The sequence below is a fragment of the Sus scrofa genome, chromosome X (assembly GCF_054392235.1).
Source record: "Sus scrofa isolate SSC_HxYL_T2T_F1_AM1 chromosome X, Sscrofa_HxYL_maternal_Yorkshire_Landrace_v2.0, whole genome shotgun sequence".
In the NCBI taxonomy this organism is placed as follows: Eukaryota; Metazoa; Chordata; class Mammalia; order Artiodactyla; family Suidae; genus Sus; species Sus scrofa.
In genome coordinates, this window is record NC_139401.1 from 100587847 (window position 1) to 100607023 (window position 19177).

General features: G+C 36.8%; 1 protein-coding gene across 8 annotated transcripts in view; it reads right to left on the reverse strand.

Annotated features, from left to right (window-relative positions):
- AMMECR1 (AMMECR nuclear protein 1) overlaps window positions 1-19177 on the reverse strand; it is a 115262-nt gene that overhangs the window by 62242 nt on the left and 33843 nt on the right. The gene's annotated exons all lie outside the window — the stretch shown is intronic.

Sequence of the window (19177 nt, forward strand, 5' to 3'; positions counted from 1 at the left end):
AAATACAATTTCTCAAGCACCAAATAACAAAATGTCAATTATAATAAAATGACAAGAAAATAATTTAGTTGCTTTGTGTTGCTTCGAGAAGGTAATTTTAAGAAGGTAGTTTTATGGAGTTCCCATTGAGGCTCAGTGGTTAACAAATCCGAGTAGGAACCATGAGGTTGCGGGTTCTATCCCTGGCCTTGCTCAGTGGGTTAAGGATCCAGCGTTGCCATGAGCTGTGGTGTAGATCGCAGATGTGGCTTGGATCCCGAGTTGCTGTGGCTGTGGCGCAGGCCGGCGGCTACAGCTCCAATTAGACCCCTAGCCTGGGAACCTCCATATGCCCTCAGAGCGGCCCTAGAAAAGGCAAAAAGACAAAAAAAAAAAAAAAAAAAGAAGGTAGTTTTAAATGAAGTTTAATATGGTAATTTGGATTCTGTAGCAAAGCACTGACTGTATCAACTAATGGTTACATTTAAAAACAATTATTTTCTAAGTAGAAGCAACATTTGTCAGTTTTTATGAATTAGATTAATCTATACATTTGGGGACGTATTTTGTAAAAAGATTAATACCCTACAATTGAGGATGGTTCCTGTTAATGTGAGTATTCACAGTATTATTGGTATAATACGTTTCTGCTTTCTAAAAATTTAACTTTTATGGGGATATACCACATGTCATATATTTTGTATAATAGGCTGTTGAGTTGGAGAACACATTCCTTATTTAAAGTATTCTCTAATCAGTCATCAGCAGTTAGGGGAAAAGATACCCTGTTCAAGCACTTCAATCACCCACCTCAAACATTTAAATTGTGCTGTGTTCTGACGAGTAACCACAATGACAGACAGGTTCCCAAATAAATAATGTATACAAACCAGGGAGCAGTACTAAGAATTACCGCCTTCCAAGAGCTGAATGTCCAGAGGCATTGAAAAAGATGACTATAAGGCCAAGTTTTGTCAACGTTAGTATTCACATGCTGGATGACCTACACTAAAGGTACTCAAATAAAAAAGCCAAAGGTAAAGTCCAGGATTCTTTTGCTCTCGACATCATATGTACTAACCATCTTCTAACTTGAGACAAGATTCTAATGTTCCAGTTGAAATTTTTCACTAATTGCTCTTGACTAGCAGCTGATCAAGAAGTCAAGAATCAGATGAGATGACTTTCTCAGCAATTCTTCTATTTTTCATACAAATACTAGTATCCTAAAACTCACACACACTTTGTCTTTAAAGATGAATTTCCCCACTTCATTTTTCACTTTCTAATTTGGCAGACTCAATGTCAGCAGCCATTAAATGGATAGTAAGATATCAATCCTCTTCCATAACAATGCTTATACAAAAGATCTCTATGTAAGACAGGTCCCTCAGCCGATTTAGAACAAAGTGGAGCATACTGTAACATACATAATAGCATGTCTTTAAAATACCATGATGGCTTCTCAATAACACAGAACTAAGTGGTATAGTGTCTTCCTCTGTGACTTGAGTGGGAAGCCTAAAAGTATGAGTGAATTCATTTCCTATCGAAAATATAAAAGTCAGTTAAAAGTACTTTACCTTCATTCCTCTTATTTATCCCACTAAGATAGCTAAGGACATTATTCTTACCATAATCCTACCTCCTCAAGCAAACATTTGAAATTTGTAGAGTAATAAAAAGAACACTATTAAACACTACATTATGAAATAGGTTGGCGGACATTCAAACACTTAGTGGGAGAAAGGATGACAGTTTCTTATTATGCTGTACTAAGGATGAAGGGATGATTCACTCAGAAAGTAGGATGCTAGAGAATAAGCTGCATTTTGCCAGGCACTCCATAATAAACAAGGGCATAGAGATGCAAAAGTGCACAACACTTTCAGGGACCAGGAGGTAATCTGACAGTCTCGATAACTTGCTATGGTCTCCTCCCTACTTAACATCCTATGAATTTTAGGCACTGTTGAGTATATGTTCTGAAGAGCCCTCAAACAGGTAGAGCAGATGCAAAATCACCTATAGTCTCCCTGTTCCTTACGTGCCCCAGGCAACATCCACTTTGCAGACTGGTATTGCAGGGAAGTATCTGTGTCAAAGATGGGAGCAATTGCTACGTGACAATCTCACTGTGTTTAGGACAGATGCCTGAAGATAGAAGAAATCAGACTTTTGATCAAATGAAACTATTCCTTCAAAGTCTGAGACTCTGATTTCTCATTTACAGATGCTCTCCCAATGTCTTTTATAAAGAACATGTAGGAGTTCTCTTGTGGCTCAATAGGTTAAGGATCTGGTGGTGTCACTGCAGCTGCTTGAGTGGCTGCTCTGGCGCAGGTTCAGTCCCTGGCCTGGGAACTTCCACATGCTGCAGGAGTGGCAAAAAAAGGGGGGGGGTTAAAACTCAAAATATCTAGAAGCAACATTTGATGGGGAAAATAATTTGGGAAGTTAAGCATTTTAAAGTAGACTGAAATAGAATAAACATCACTGACCGCAAGAGATTGTATCTTGTGGTGATAACTACTTTATACAGGGAAATGACTATGGGAACATTCAATACATATTATCTAAAAATAGCAACAAAAATTTTTCTTTTCTCAACACACAGAGGGACGAAATAGGCAATTTCATTCTTAAATGTGTTATTAAAACATGTATGAGTTCCCCAAAGGAATAAGACATCAGCATAATCAGAGACAGATCAAAGTTGAAAAAGGGATTTGAGCCTGTTGAGAGGAGCTGCTTGCTGAATGACAAGGAAAAAAGGAAAACAGTTCCCTAGTAAGACAAAGAGTGAATGTTTTTGGAAAATGCTTTTTACCATATGGTTTGAGGCCACCTACATACATTGAAAAAAATACTACAAACTAGAAAGAGGCTCAAAATGAAATGAAATATTAATGGAAATGTTTATCTGAAGGTAACCAGACATCGCTTTTTAAGGTATTTTCCTATTTCTAAACAGATTTTGTGCCACTTAGTTCTGAGAAATGTTTGGAGGAAGGTAAAGTCTCTCCATTTTTCCAAGTCTGTAGACAGGAACAGGAAGTAACCATCTAATCTAGGGTGAATCCTCCCTGCCAACTGGAAGCCAATACCATCAGGTCAATATAATAGTTCTCAGGAGAAATGGAGTTGCATGGAATCAGCAAAAGTCCAGAAAACCAATGTAAATCTGAACAGGGTACTTCCCAGTCTAAGCTGCATACCACCTCCTGTGCCCCTCTTCTGAAACTATTCTATTGACACAGACCAGGACGGGTTAGAAATATGTTTGTGATGGAGGGGTACGACTATGGAAAAAAGTGTATTTACTTAATATTTTATCATAAATCCTATCTCGTCTGCCATACCAAGGCAAAAACGAGAGGTTAAAAAATAGCCTTTGGCATTTGCAAGCCCCTACTCTGGCAATTTGCTCTTCTTTAGAGTTAGTTTCTTTCGATTGAGATTGGTAGGCAGTAACAGTAACAATATAATATCAATCTCCACCAATACACTAACTACTACTACTATAACAGGGATATTCAACAAGATTATTTACACTGTAGGTAGATATGGGACAAGAGAGGTACCCTCTAGCTTGGTTCTTCTGCCATCAAATAATGATTGCTTGCCAAATGAACTCAGGCTCCTCACCAACTTAGCTCAAAAACTCAGGAGTTCCCATCGTGGCTCAGTGGTTAACGAACCTGACTAGCATCCATGAGGATGCAGGTTCTATCCCTGGCCTTGCTCAGTGGGTTAAGGATCTGGCGTTGCCGTGAGCTGTGCTGTAGGTCACAGACATGGCTCGGATCCTGAATTGCTATGGCTGTGGAATAGGCTGGCAGCTACAGCTCTGACTGGACCCCTAGCTGGGCACCCTCCATATGCTGCAGGTGCAGCCCTAAATAGACAAAAGACAAAAACAAACAAACAAACAAAAAACACTTAGCTCAAAAATCCAACTATAGATTGCTCATAACAGCCAACTCAATACCATCATTTCCCAGTATCTAGAAGTTCAGAGAAAAACAGAGATGGCAGAGTCTTCTTGCTACAGCCAAGTTAAAACCTTTCATGTCCTATTTCAACACAAAGAAGCTACGTATCTCATTTCCAAACTATATAAATAACAGATACAATTTATAAAAATATATTTGATAATGGCTAAATCCCCTATCAGTCTGATCGAGCTGCCATAAGAAAATAATCTCAAAACAAAATAATAAGACTTGGTGGCTTAAACAACAGAAATTTATTTTCTCACAGTTCTGGAGGATAGAAAGTCCAAGATAAGGGGTCTAATAAGGTTCTGTTTCTGAGCGCTCTTTTCCTGACCTGTAGATAGCTGCTAAATCTTCACGTGGCCTTTCCTCTGAGCTTCAGAAAGAGAGAGGATGCACATGAGCTCTCTAGTATCTCTGATAGGAACACTAATCCTACTGCTTCGTGGCCCCATCCTTATGACCTCATTTAACCTTAATTACTTTGTTGTAGGCCCTATCTCCAAATACAGTCACATTGGGGGTTAAGGTTTCAACATATGAATTTTGTGGGGACACAGTTCAATCCATAGCAAACCTATAACAAAAATTCTAGCACATAGTTCAAACTTCATGGAGTGAGGTATCTTAGGTTATTAGCTGAGAGAGCCTTTAAGAGATTACCTATTTCCTCTTCACTTTACAGGTGAAAACCAAAAAGCTATCCAGGAAAACTAAATGCATGGTCGATTGGTTAGTATCAGAACCTGGCTAGTTCTCCAAATTTTCTAGCTATAGATTTAATTTTTTTCCCTCGGTATTGGGGGAAAACTGTGAGTTACAGCAACCTAGATGTCTTCTAAAGTACCAGAGAATTGAAGTTCCCTGGTGCCCTAGTGGTTAAGGATCCAGTGTTGTCACTGCTGTGGTACAGGTTCAATCCCTGGCCCAGGAACTTTAGCATGCTGCAGGCACGGTTGAAAACAAAAACAAAAACAAAAAAACAGAGAATAGGAAAACTCCATGAATACTACACATTACCACATGGGTGAGCACAAGCACAGATCCCCTTCTCTTCTCAGATATTAGCTGAGAAGATACCAGGACAAAGAGAAAATGCTGGATCAGCCTAGAAACACTAGACCCAATTTGCAAGCTTCTGTACTATTCTCATTAGAAGCCCAAAGCAAAATCTATCATTTTATCTTTGATAGTCTCCCAACACCCTTTCTGATTCCCTTGCAACCTTATTTTTTTTTTTCCTGTGCCTAGCCAGCCTTCATCGGCCTTCGTCATACTCAGCATATGGAGGTTCCCAGGCTAGGGGTCCAATAGGAACTGTAGCCACCGGCCTACACCACAGCTCACGGCAACGCTGGATCCTTAACCCACTGAGAGAGGCCAGGGATCGAACCTGCATCTTCATGGATGCTAGTCGGGTTCGCTAACCACTGAGCAACGACAGGAACTCATTATTATTTTCATTTTTAAAGCCCCAAAATAGATGAGAACAGCTACCTGCATTGGAAAAAAAAATGCTATATTTGCACATGTTTTAATCTTGTAACTTTACACCACAGTGGGTATTAAATTTAATATATGGTTGCATTTATTAGGAAGGATTAAATATCTGTGGCTTTTTTTCCCTGATAACAGGAACAAACCACAAATCTTTACTCTCTGAAAATCTAACTCATAAAATAAATTTAAATGACAAATTGCTATAGATTTCCAAAATGAAATAATTTATCTTTGGAATTTCTTTTCTGAAACCATTAGTTCAAAGAGCTTTAAAGTATGAGACTCAGCCTTTACTATGAAAAGAATTAATTATCTTAATATAAAACAGACCAGGCCAAAAAAGATCACCTTCTACTGAAGTCCTAAAATTTCTAAACTCAATATAAGCAAAACTAAGAGAACTAGGAGAACTAGATCCAGGGGATTTAGAATGAATATTGATTGATACAGTCACTATTTACTTTTTCATGCCATTAAAAACTTTCATGGAACTGTGTTTTAATACTTCCATTTGACTATTTGTATGCTGGACAGTCAGGGAATTCATAACACTTAAAACAATGAAAACAACTAAAGGGTCTTTTTGTTGTTGTTGGTTTGGTTGGGTCTGGGTTTGTCCCTATATCTCACCTCCCCAGCTTATGACTTATCTTCTACCATCTTGTCCTAGGAAATAAATATGCTGATTGATTTAAACACTAATCTAAAAACAGCTGGAACGTTATTCGGCTTCCTTATTCTAGATTTTTATCATGTTTCCCATTCCAAGGAGATCTCAAGTAATGTGCCAGCTTAATAAGTAAGACCAGCAATAAAACTGTGATGTACTTGTTTTTCACATGTTTTCTGGGTTTAGAAAGGTAACTGTTGATTTTAAGGTCCTTGTATTGGATTACTTGCTCCTTTAGGAGAAAGGAGCTGGATAGACTCAGCTTTGCAGCAGAAATTCAGCAAGCCTTTTTCATTTTAAGGAGAAGAAAGGCAGGATTTGAGGACAAAGTACTCAACTGAGACCATATTTTGTATCAGGGCAGCTTATGTCGCCTTTGCTTTTCTCCCTCCCCCTTCTCTTTTACCTTTCAGAAAACATTTCAACCTCTCAAGAACCTCTACCATGAAATATCCAAGAGATTAAAGGGCTTTTTTTTTTTAAACATGGAATTGACATCCTCACCTCCAGAGTGCTTCTTTTTAAAAATCAACTTTATTAATTTACATACAATAAAAGCACCCATTTTAAGTGTAAAATTCAATGAATTTCGACAAACGTATACACAGGTAACCTAAACCACAATCAAGTACAGAACATTTCCATCATCCCAAAGAGCTCCCTGTGTCTCTTTGCAATCAATCCCCGCCCCACACTCTTGGACCTTGGCAAACACTGACCTGCTATTGGTCCTTATAGCTTTGCCTTTTTTAGAATTTCATGTAAATGAAATCATCTGATATGCAGTTTCTTGTGTGTAGCTTCTTTCACTTAGAATAATACTTTTGATATTCATTCATATTGTTCGGTCCTTTTTATTTTTGAGTAATATTCCACTGAGTGGATATACCACAATTTGTTTATCTACTCACCCACTGACGGATATTTGGGTTGCTTCCAGTTTGGGCTATTATAAATAAAACTGCTATGACAATATTATTTGTATTCAAGTTTTTGTGTGAACCTCTTAGGTAACTACCTACAAAGAGAATTGCTGGGCTATGAGTAGGCGTCTGCCTTATCAGAAACTGCCGAACTTTTCCAATTGCTTATACCAATTTCCAGCAGCTGTACTAATTACATTCCTACCAGTATTATATGAGTGTGCCAGTGGCTCCACAGCCTCACCAACACTTCATGTTGCCTTTATAAAAATTCAGGAGTTCCCGTCGTGGAGCAGTGGTTAATGAATATGACTAGGAACCATGAGGTTGCGGGTTCGATCCCTACCCTTGCTCAGTGGGTTAACGATCCGGCGTTGCCGTGAGCTGTGGTGTAGGTCGAAGACGCAGCTCGGATCCTGCGTTGCTGTGGCTCTGGCATAGGCTGGCAGCTATAGCTCCGATTCGACCCCTAGCCTGGGAACCTCCATATGCCGCGAGAGCGGCCCACGAAATAGCAAAAAGACCAAAAAAAATAAAAATAAATAAAAATAAAAATTCAAATTAATATGTAGGGATATCTCATTGTGGTTTTAATCTTAAGCTCTCAGATAACTAAGGAGATGGAGCAACTCTTCAAGTGCTTAGTATAATTCACATATCTTCACTTGGAAAGGACCTGGATTGTATTTCTCCTTTTTATTAAGATGTAGGTTTTAAAAATAAATATTCCAGGAGTTCCCATCGTGGCACAGTGGTTAACAAATCCGACTAGGAACCATGAGGTTACAGGTTCGGTCCCTGGCCTTGCTCAGTGGGTTGGGATCCAGTGTTGCCGTGAGCTGTGGTGTAGATCGCAGATGCGGCTCGGATCCCGCGTTGCTGTGGCTCTCTGGTGTAGGCCGGTGGCTACAACTCTGATTTGACCCCTAGCCTGGGAACCTCCATATGCCGAAGGAGCGGACCTAGAAAAGGCAAAAAAAAAAAAAAAAAAAGACAAAAATAAATGAATAAATAAATGAAAATACATATTCTGGAAACCAATCTTTATCACATATACATATTGAAAATATAATTTTCTAGTCTGTGGTTTGCCCTTTCATTTTATTAATGGTATCTTTTGAAGAAGATATGTTCTTAATTTTGATAAAGTTTATGTTTTTCTTTTCTTTCTTTTTTTTGCTTTTTAGGGCTGGATCCGTGGCATATGGAGGTTCCCAGGCTAGGGGTCGAATCGGAGCTGCAGCTGCTGGCCTACATCACAGCCACAGCAATGCCAGATCCAAGCCATGTCGCCACAGCTCACGGCAACATGAGATCCTTAACCCACTGAGTGAGGCCAGAGATCGAACCTGCATCCTCATGGATATTAGTCACATTTGTTTCTGCTGAGCCCACAACAGCAACTCCCAGTTTTTCTTCTCTAGTTCATGTTTTTGTGTCCAATAAATCTCATACTCTTTTCCAGGAGTTCTGTAATTTTAGTTTCTACATTTAGGTTTTAGGATACATTATGAGTTACTTTTTGTGTATACTATAAAGACTTAAGTTCAATTTTTTATTAATATTTGGTGACGGATTTTTGTGTGTATATATATAAGGAACACTGGTCATGGTTTTCTTGTCTTCTAATATTTTTGCCAGTTTTTAGTGATGCTGCCCTCAAATGAGTTGGGAGGAATTCGATCTTCTCTTTCCTACAAGTGTGGTTTATTTGTCTCTTAAATACCTGATAAAATTTAGCACTGAAGTCATTGGAGCTTAAATTTCAATTATGGGGTGATTTTTAATTACAAATTTAATAGATATAAAGCTATTTAGATTTTTATAGTTCTTTTTGAGTCAGTTTTGGTAATCTGTATCTTTCAAGGTATTCTTCCATTTCATCTAAGTTGTAGAATTTATCAGCATAAAGTTATTCACAATATTCCCTTATTATTCTTTTCATGTCTGGAGGATCTGTAGTGATATTCATTCTTTCCTTCCTGGTATTGGTAACTTGTGTTAATTTGTATCTTTTCTCTCTTGTTTTGCCTTTATCAGTCTAGCTATAGGCTTATCAATTCTACTGATCTTTTCAAAGAGCTGGCTATTGGTTTCATTGATTTTTCTCTATTATTAGTTTTCTATTTTATTGATTCATACTCTCCTAATATTTTATTGCTCTTTCTTCCTTGGGGTTTAATTTGATATTCATTTCCTTGCTTCTTAGAGTGGAATGTTATTGATCTTTAGAGCTTCCTTAGTTTAAAGCTATAAAATTCAGTCTAAGCACTATTAGTTGCATCCCACATGTATTAACATGTGTTTTCATTAGCACTCAATTCAAAATATTTTCTAGTGTCCCGTATAATTTCTTCTTTAACCATGATTTAGAGGTGTACTGTGTAATTTCCTAATATTTGAGAATTTTCCAGATAATTTTTGTTGTTGATTTCTAATTTAATTTCAGTTTGCTCAGAGAACATACTTTGTATTCAGTTCTTCTAAATATACTGAGCAACAATCCTAAAAGGGTGACCCTCCCAAGGGATTGTTTTATGGCTCAGAATGGGGTCTTGATGATTTTGAAAAGAAGACATATTCTGATAGTTTTAGGTCCAGTGTTTTATAAATAACAATTAGGAATAGTTGGTCGGTAATATTGGTCATATTTTATATCCTTATTGACTTTTCTGTCTGCCTGTTCTATTAGTTCCTGAATTAAGAATGCTGGGGTAAAAAAAAAAAAGAACGTACATATACATATGACTGGGTCACTTTGCTGTATAGCAGAAATTGAAGGACCATTGTAAATCAACTATACTTTAATAAAATTTTTTTATAAAACAAAATCAATTTGCATCAATTTTCAAGGTTAAAAAAAGAGAAATAACCAACTCTAATTGTGGTTTTGTCTACTTATATATTCAGTTGTAACTTTTGTTTTTCTTCACGTATTTTGAGGCTCTGTTAGGAGTACACACTTTTAGGATTGTTGCTTTCTTGATGAACTGACAACTGATCGCTTTATCGTTATAAAAAGTCCCATTCCTCCATTCTGAAATTTAATTTGTCTCATATGAACATAGTCACTCCAGCTTTCTTAGGATTAGTGCTTACGTGATATATCTTTTTCCATCGATTTATTTTTAACCTATAAGTTAAAAGTGCCTATATTTTTAAAATGGGTTTCTTGGGAGTTCCCGTCGTGGAGCAGTGGTTAACGAATCCGACTAGGAACCATGAGGTGGCGGGTTCGGTCCCTGCCCTTGCTCAGTGGGTTAACAATCCGGCGTTGCCCTGGGCTGTGGTGTAGGTTGCAGACGCGGCTCGGACCCCGCGTTGCTGCGTTGCTGTGGCTCTGGCGTAGGCCAGTGGCTACAGCTCCGATTCGACCCCTAGCCTGGGAACCCCCATATGCCGCGGGTGCGGCCCAAAGAAATAGCAAAAAGACAAAATAAATAAATAAATAAATAAAATGGGTTTCTTATAGACAGTAGTACATAGTTGTCTTGCATTTTTATGAAGCCTTTCAATTGGAGTATTTAGACTACTTATATTTAATGTAACTTTGATATTGTTGTGTTCTTTGTATTTGATATTTGTTTTGTGTTTTCCATCTGTTCTCTGCTCCTCTTTTTCTGCCTACTTTTGGATTAAATGAGTATAGTTTTGTATTCATTTCTATTGCCACTATGAACTTATTAGTCATACCTTTTTTGGTGGTTATTTCAGGTTGCAAATGATCAATCCAACTTATTGCAATCACTATAACATATAACATAAGGACTATAGCAGCATACTTCCATTTCACTCCTCCCATGCCTTGAGGCTATTGTCATACCTTTTACATCTGCGTACCTTGTAAGTTTCATGACAGATTATTAATTTTGCTTTAAATGATTGCTTAACTTTTTAAAAAATTTAAAAGTCTTTCATATTTATCCCACACTTACCACACTTCTCTAGAACTCTTTATCACTTTTAGAGATCCAAGTTTCCATTTGGTATCATTTTCCTTTAGCCTAAAGAATTCCTTTTAATATTTCTTGTAGTTCAGGTCTGTGGTGACAATTCAGTTTTTTTTTTTTATAATTTTTTTATTTTCCCACTGTACAGCAAGGGGGTCAGGTTATCCTTACATGTATACATTACAATTACATTTTCCCCCCACCATTTGTTCTGTTGCACAGTTTTTGTCTGAAAAAAAAGTATATTTCACCATCTATTTTTGCTTTAATTTTTTTGAAAGATTGTCATTGGAGATAGGATTTGAAGTTGACAGCACTTTTTTTTTCTTTCAGCATTTTACAGATGTCATCCCATTGTCTTCTCACTTGCACTGCTTCTGATGACGTGTGTATTTTTTAAATGATTTTAATTTTTTTCCATTATAGTTGGTTTACAGTGTTCTGTCAATTTTCTTATCTTTGTTCTTCCATACACGATGTTTCTTTTTTCCCCCTCTGGCTTCTTTTCAACAATCCCTCAATTACTGGTTTTCAGCAATTTGATTCTAATAGTGTTAGAGTGGTTTTCTTTGTGGTTATCCCACTTAGGGTTCATTGAGCTTCTTGGACCTAAGAGTTTATAGTTTCCATAATATTTGGAAAATTTCAGCCATAATTTCTTCAATTATTTTTTCTGCTTATTCCTCTCTTCTTTCCTTTTGAGACTCCAATTACATGTATGTTAATCTGCTTGATACTGCCCCATGGTCCACTGAGGCTTTTTCTTTTCTGCAATTTTTTGCATTCTCTGTTTCAGATCGGATACTTTTATTGTTGTGTCTTCAAATTCACTGGTCTTTTCTTCTGCAGTCTAATCTGCTATTAATTTCATGCAGTGAATTAGTCATTTTATATAGCTACAGAAGTTCTCCTTGATTCTTTACGTCTTCAATTTCTTTCCTCATTATATTCAAGTTTTTCTTTCAATTGTTCAACATAGTGTCATAGATGCTTTAAAGTTCTTGTCTGCTAATTCTATAACTGTTATTTCTGGTTCGGTTTCTATTGACTGATTTCTTGGCTATGAGTCACATTTTAGTGCTTCTTGAAATGTCTAGTAATTTGGGGGGGTGTCAGCCATTATAATCATTATATTCTTGAATGTTTTGATTTTACTGTCTTCCTTCAAAGAGTATTGAAGTTTGTTCTGTTGTGCATTTAAATTTTTTGTGGATAATTATTTTTTTCAAGGCTTGTGTTCAAGTGTTGTTAGTTTGGGTTCAACGTACCCTTTACTCTAGAGGTACTTTAGCTCTACCACTAAGGAATGACCCTTCTGGGGTCTCCACTGAATGATCTGGGTCTCTCAACTCTTGTTGTAGGAACTCAAATATTTCTCAGTCCTATATGAGCTCTGTAAGTTTTTGGCTTACAGCTCCTGAGCAGTAGTTTGTTGCCCAGTCTCATGGTGTTTCTCTCAAAACATGCACAGATTCACAATTCAGCCAAATATAAAGGGGACATTTATGCAGATTTCTAAAGCTATTTCTCTGAGTAGACCCCTTCTCTCCAGAACTCTGCTCTACAAATTCCTGCCACCTAGGTAGGCCTCTGATCAGTACCTATCTCTGTCTCATCAATTCCAAAAGACTGCAGGCTCTGCTTAAGTTCCCTCTCACAATACAATGGTCCAGAAACTGTCTGCAGACAGAAAGCCAGGGTGACTATAGGGCTCGTTTTGTTCATTCCCTTTTTCTCAAGGATCATAGCCCTGTGCTACCTGTTGCCCAAGTCTGAAAACAGTTGTTTCATATAATGTGTCCACTTCCCAGTTGTTTATAGGGTATGTGAGTCAGAAGGGAATGAGTCTTATACCAGTTACTCCTTCATGGACCAAAGCAGAAGTCTCAAAGCCTTTTAACACTGAGTCAAACTCTGTGGTAGGTTTCACATATTAAATGTGGAAAAAGCCTACCACAAATAGTAGACGACTACAGCAAGCAGGAAAATGGTTCGGAAAACAGAAAGCAAAAGGGACAGATCTCTTCAGCTTTGACAGCTGGTGCACTTTTAGAAGAATATGAAGTGACTCAACCAATTTCAGAGGCAATGCACTGCTCAGAACCAAAAGGTTAGAGATGTCACTCTTTAAAAATATCAAATCAAGAACTCTAAAATCCAAAGTAATGAAATAAAAATCAAACCAGTCAGGTATAAACTGAACTTGACAAAAGTGTCAGTTACCAGTCACACTGATATTTCCTTCTTTAAGCCCATGCCAAAAATAGCTCACTCCTCTTATTTGCCCGCCATAAAAGTCTAAAAAAAAAATGCAATCTGAACTTTATTTACAACACTTAAAAAAAATCTTGAGGAAGTCATTAATAATCATGAATGATGTTTGATGTATGTGTTTTGTTATAACTATTTTTAAAGGGCTGTTTTTTTCAGCCATGATGATTTAAACAATCTCAGGGCTCAGCTATTTAGCTCACTACTGTACTAGATAACACTGAGTTTATCATAGTCTTAGTAGTCCAAAACTTGCAATCACAAAGCTATTTCTATAGAAGAGCAGCCATCTAAGAATAGGAACAGCACCTTAAGGAAACTAGATACCCAAAGATCTTTTATAATGGAACAGACAGAAAAAATACTGGGATATGTGCCATTAAATCATCATTATCAAAAAAATTTTTTTAATTTCCTACCAACACATCAGGCAACACCACAAAATTCAACGTTCAGAAAGTAAACTGAACTAGCTTCAAATTTGGGATGCACAGAACAAGGTTAAGTTTCCACAGAAAATTAGGATAGCAGTAAGAGTGCAGAACCTATTGAAAAAAGGGGGGGGGGCAAAATCCATGGATAACACTGACTGAGAAACCAAGGTAATAAGGTAGTGAAGTGAGAAGGATGACTGCCTACCTTCTTGCATTACACTTCTCTTTAGGCAGTCCTATATAACTGCCTACTTCAAAGGCTATAACTTTGTAAACAAATGAAACAGAAGCTAAACAAAGGGACCAAACTCCCTGGGAAGATAAGAAAGAACACAGCAGCCCTACCAACAAGCACCAGTACAACAACTTCCTCTGTATATTTAAAGGCTGTGGTTTAAAAAACCTCCAGCTGAACTGCTAGGTACACAGCAGACTACAGATTAGCCAAAGGTGGTGTATGGGGTCTGGAAATGACGATGACCTACTTGGCTTCATCACATTAATACAAGAAAGCAAGATTTACCACCTGAGCTACTGAACATGCTCATCCCTGAAAGCTAATTTTTTGCCCTAGAGCCCACCTATTCTTCTTCAAAATCAACAAGAACGATCTCCAGACTTTTGTTTTTTAAACAAACCCCACAGATACAAAATATTTTATTTTAAATAAGAGTGCTTGAATTCCAGATCTGATATGCACATAACCGAACTTCATACTCTATCCAGGGTTTCTTTATAGCTGTAGAACCAAAGACCAGGGGAAGTGTAGTTTCCCAGCGGGCCTACCTCTCCCACCTTTTCTTGGCACTAAACGCTAACCAAATTTCCAGTTAAAGATCTCTGGATTCTACCGGGCTCAGTTAAATACTGCTAGACTGATGAAAATTTTTGTTAATTAGAAAGAGTCTTTCAGTGATCAGCTTCATGATTTCAAACCTGCCCAGTGTCTTTCCTCATTCTGACCATGTAAACATACCACAAAAGCACCTTGTCTTCAAGGAAGTGAAACTGAGCAATGGCAAAATTACTGTTATTAGCTATAAAGAACAGTCAATCAGTTAAATCCAAACTGTTTTCCACACGAACACATTTCTCACTTTGTAATCTAAGACAGAAAAACTGCCGAATGATTATTTTACTTAAAATCGTACTCATGTGGACTACCAAATTACATAATATACATAAGTGTAATATAAATGTAAAAATACAACATATTATGTATTTTATATATGTTTTTGTGTGTGTGCATGCGTGCGTGTGTGTGTGTGTGTGTGTGTGTGTGTGTGTAATATATAATGTAAGCCTAGCACATGATTCACTAAAAGGCAACTCTTTTTTCACCCCAAATCTGTCAGGCAAGATCAGTCTCAATTAGAGAAGTCTGGATTGTAGAGTTTAAAATGAAACAAATACAGTTTTATTACTCAAAGGCACACACACACTTACCCACCCATCCCTTTCTTCTCTAGTAAAGTGGCACTTTAATAAGTAAGGTAAATAACTTATAAATGAGAATAACTGATAATGAATACATTAACAATTTGTATGTAAACTGAAATTATTTTATACCTAGAACAAAGCCAACCTCCATTCCATCCGGCCCACATGAATGATCATCAATTCCGAGTATGAAAAAAGAATATATGATTGGAAAGCAAATCAATAAAGTTTCTACTGCTGAAAATATGGGAACTTTAAAAAATAATTTCAAAGCATGAAAGGAAAACTACCTAAGAATAAGACAAAAATCTTCATTTTAAAATTACAACTGTATTATAAGAATAAGACGGATAAAAAGGAGCATTTTGCAAATGATCATGACAGTATGTATATATATATACACTACTAAATGTATATGTATACTATACATATGTATACTATATAAATATGTATACTACTAAAAATAGCTCACCTTTACTGAGTATTTCCTATGTGCCAGGACTTTTTTAAGTGTTTACATGTAATAACTCCTTAAATCTCTACCACAACCCTATGAGGTAGATGCTATTATTGCCCACCATTAATAGGGAAACTGAGGATCAGAGAGGACAATTAAACTTTCAGTGGTCGCACAGCTACTAAGTGGTAGAACCAGCATTTAGACCGAGGCATTGTGGCTCCAAGGCCAACTCTCTTTACCACGTACTATGAATGTATGGGTATTGTTTGATATAAACCACCTAAAAATTACTATTCTAATGTGGAACTGAATTACTGGCTTTAAAGAAGAACACCTGGAAAATAGAGCAAGCATAAATAAAATTGTTGACACTATGCATATGATAATAATTAAACAGAAGATAAAAAACATAAAACTTGGCAAAAAAGAAGAAATGCTCTTGAGATGAAAATCTGGAAAAATTACATTATAATAATATAAGTGGACTGGGTATTAATAAAAAGAATCCCATTGAAGGAAAGGATCAAAACACTTATATAACATTTTTGTTCACTATAACTGTAATATATGTTCACTGTAAAAAATTTTTAAGAAAACAGAAAAATAGAAAAAAAATCACACATCATCTCACAACCAAAAGAAAGTGAAAATTTAGTGTTTCCTGACAGCCTTTTTCTATGAAAATATTTTCACATAGTTAAGATCATACTGCATGGTTCTGTATGGTTTGTTTTTCAACTGAATTACATAAACATTTTTTTACATGGTTAAGATTCTTCAAAAATATCTTAATGGCTCTATGATATTCCATCATATGGGTATACCATAATTTAAGTAATCACTTCCTTCTTATTAAAACTGTTGGGATCTGTACATTAAAGCTTATCCAAATCTCAGATTTGTTTTTTAAGGATAGAGTTTTTAGATACATAATTACCAGTTCAAAGTGTATGAACATTTTTTAGAGCTCTTGATGCATTTTACCAAATTGCTCTCCAGAAAGACAGTGCCACTTAAAAAAAAAAAAAAAAAAAAGACTGACTTCATTGAGTTAAAACTTCAAGAATATTTATTTACAACCAGCATTTCTGAATCATTTTAATTGGTGGCAGCTGCTTTAAATGTTCTCATTGTTAAACCAGTAAAACACCACAATAGAAACAGACTGTCTTAATTTAAGGTCAAACGGCAGTTATAGTTTAAAAATTAAACTCAAGTATATTTGCCTCATGGTAAGAATGGCTTCTTTCCAACTTGCAGCCTCCCTGTTCTTCAAAACTTTTAAAACACTTATGTCAAAAAGAACTTCTTCTACAGTCTTATGCCATAAAACTAGAAGCATGTGAGGAGGCTGCTTTTTTATACTATTTTGTTACATAGAATAGTTGAATCAATAGTTTAAAACCCATATATTCTCAATGTTCTTCATGTAATTCACTAGAAAATAAGACATTACACTTAAAGAATAAAAGACAAACACAACTCTAAATGTATTTGTTGCAAGATTGTTTGTCCTCTTCAGGCTGTCTTTAAGTACTTGGCGGTGACCTGACAATCCAACTCTATCAGGGTTCCTCAAAACCATACAAGAAAGCAAGGTTTTAGTCCTAAGAGTGAAAAACAAAGTAGGAACTGCTAAGAGCTTTCAGAGACAATGTTCCTTTTCCGAGGCCATCTTCCCAATAACTAAGTCTTTCATAGGGTCTACCAGGAGTCACTGGTAGCTACTACAATTTCATAATCTCATGGTTTGAACAAACATTTTTTTAAAGTACTTTACCTCTCTTCACAGTACATATCACAACCTACTTGTTTACTGTCAACCCACCAGATTGTAGGCTCCAAGAGCTTACATGCCTTTTGCGTGGCCATATTCCCAGCCCCTGACACAAAGTAAGGACTAAATGCATGTTTGTTGAATGAATAAAATAATTTAATATAAAAGATCTAAAGAAAATCAACTCAAAGAGTTTTGTTGTGGGTCTAGGCCCAAGAAATACTGTTTCTGAACGTGTGGTGGACATCTAACTGTGGTGCACAGAATTTATATCAAAAACATAAACAGCTTTCTCAGACTCCTAGGTAGAGCTTAAAATTCTCACACCTCAGTGATAGCTCCTGAGGAGAGAAATGTCACTGGGATAAAGTCAGGAGGAAAACTAAGAGATGTTTTGTTCTTAAGATTCTCATGATTGGGTAAATCACATATCAGAATCTCAAACAGTTCAAATCAGTGTGGTGCAGCAGGATGAAAGTGCTTGGATAGGGTGGGAAGGGAATAGAAATAGGGATGGGACGTCTGAAGACATAGGCCCAAGGCTCAACTCCAAGTCAGAAGACCATGAAGGAGTCATTCAATTCCCTTCATCTTCAGGCATGGCTATGCAAGGTGGGGGGCAAGTTCACTGCTTGATGGACTGCTACAAAGATCCAAGAACCCTGGCCCATTTAAAAAGTTCTAGAAACTGCCAAGTATTATAATGCCATGTCAGAAAAGGTATAAATATTAATCTTATCATTTGGGGCAATCAAAGCTCTATTAAGTAAGCCTCAATAATCCTTAATACCTTCCTAGGATATCTGGGAGAAGTACAGACACTTGAGTATTATACTCTAGCATGACCATTTCTTATAATAAGTACTATAATTTTGCAAGTGGCTCTTGAATGGATTCCATGGCTGGGGAAATGTAAGATTCTGGTGCTGACTGGTGCACCATGATAGACGGCCTTGCTCTGTCAAATGGTTAAGGACTTTAAGAACATAAAGGAGGAAAGTGAAAGTTAACATTCAATGAGCACATACTATGAGTCAAATCTGATTAGATGTTTTCATGTGCATTTTACTCTCCACAGCAACTCTATTTTTCAAAAGGCATTATCATCCTCATTCACAGATGAGAAAACTGAGGCCGAGAGGTTGGTTTACTTAAGCTTAAGACACCAGTAATGTGGGGGAAGACCTAACATTATCACCCAGGGATATCTGACTCCAAAGCCACACAAAAAGTTTATCGTCTCCAGATATGAGTGAGCTTACACACCATTTCCTCTTTTGTTATTTCAGTCATTCTTGTGGTTGATATATGGGTTAACAAAAAAAATGCTGATCCACTCTAATACCATCAGGAACCAGATTAACAATGAGAAGATTCTGAATCCACAGGGAAAAAGTGACCCTTAATATGGGTAAAGTAGTTAAATGCGACTCCCAGGTGGGTAGAAGAGACATCACAGACCATTAAGCATGCACAAGATGACTGTTTAAGATTTCTTAAGTAAACTCAGGATATCCTAGGCAACTAGAAAAGTCAGTTTCCAGTATTCTGCGTCTGATAAACATCCTTGGGTTCAGGGATTTATAGAGAGGTGACTAAGGAAGTCTCTTATCCCAAAAAGAGTATACCTAGGCCAGAAGAAATGTTTTGCCTGAAAATAACCAAAGAAGTATCTGGTAAAAATCCCTTCACCTCTACAGGAACAGAATACCAGAGGAAATGTTAAATCAAAACAGAATAAAAGTGAACATCAAGGAAATGGTTCTAGTGGTGGG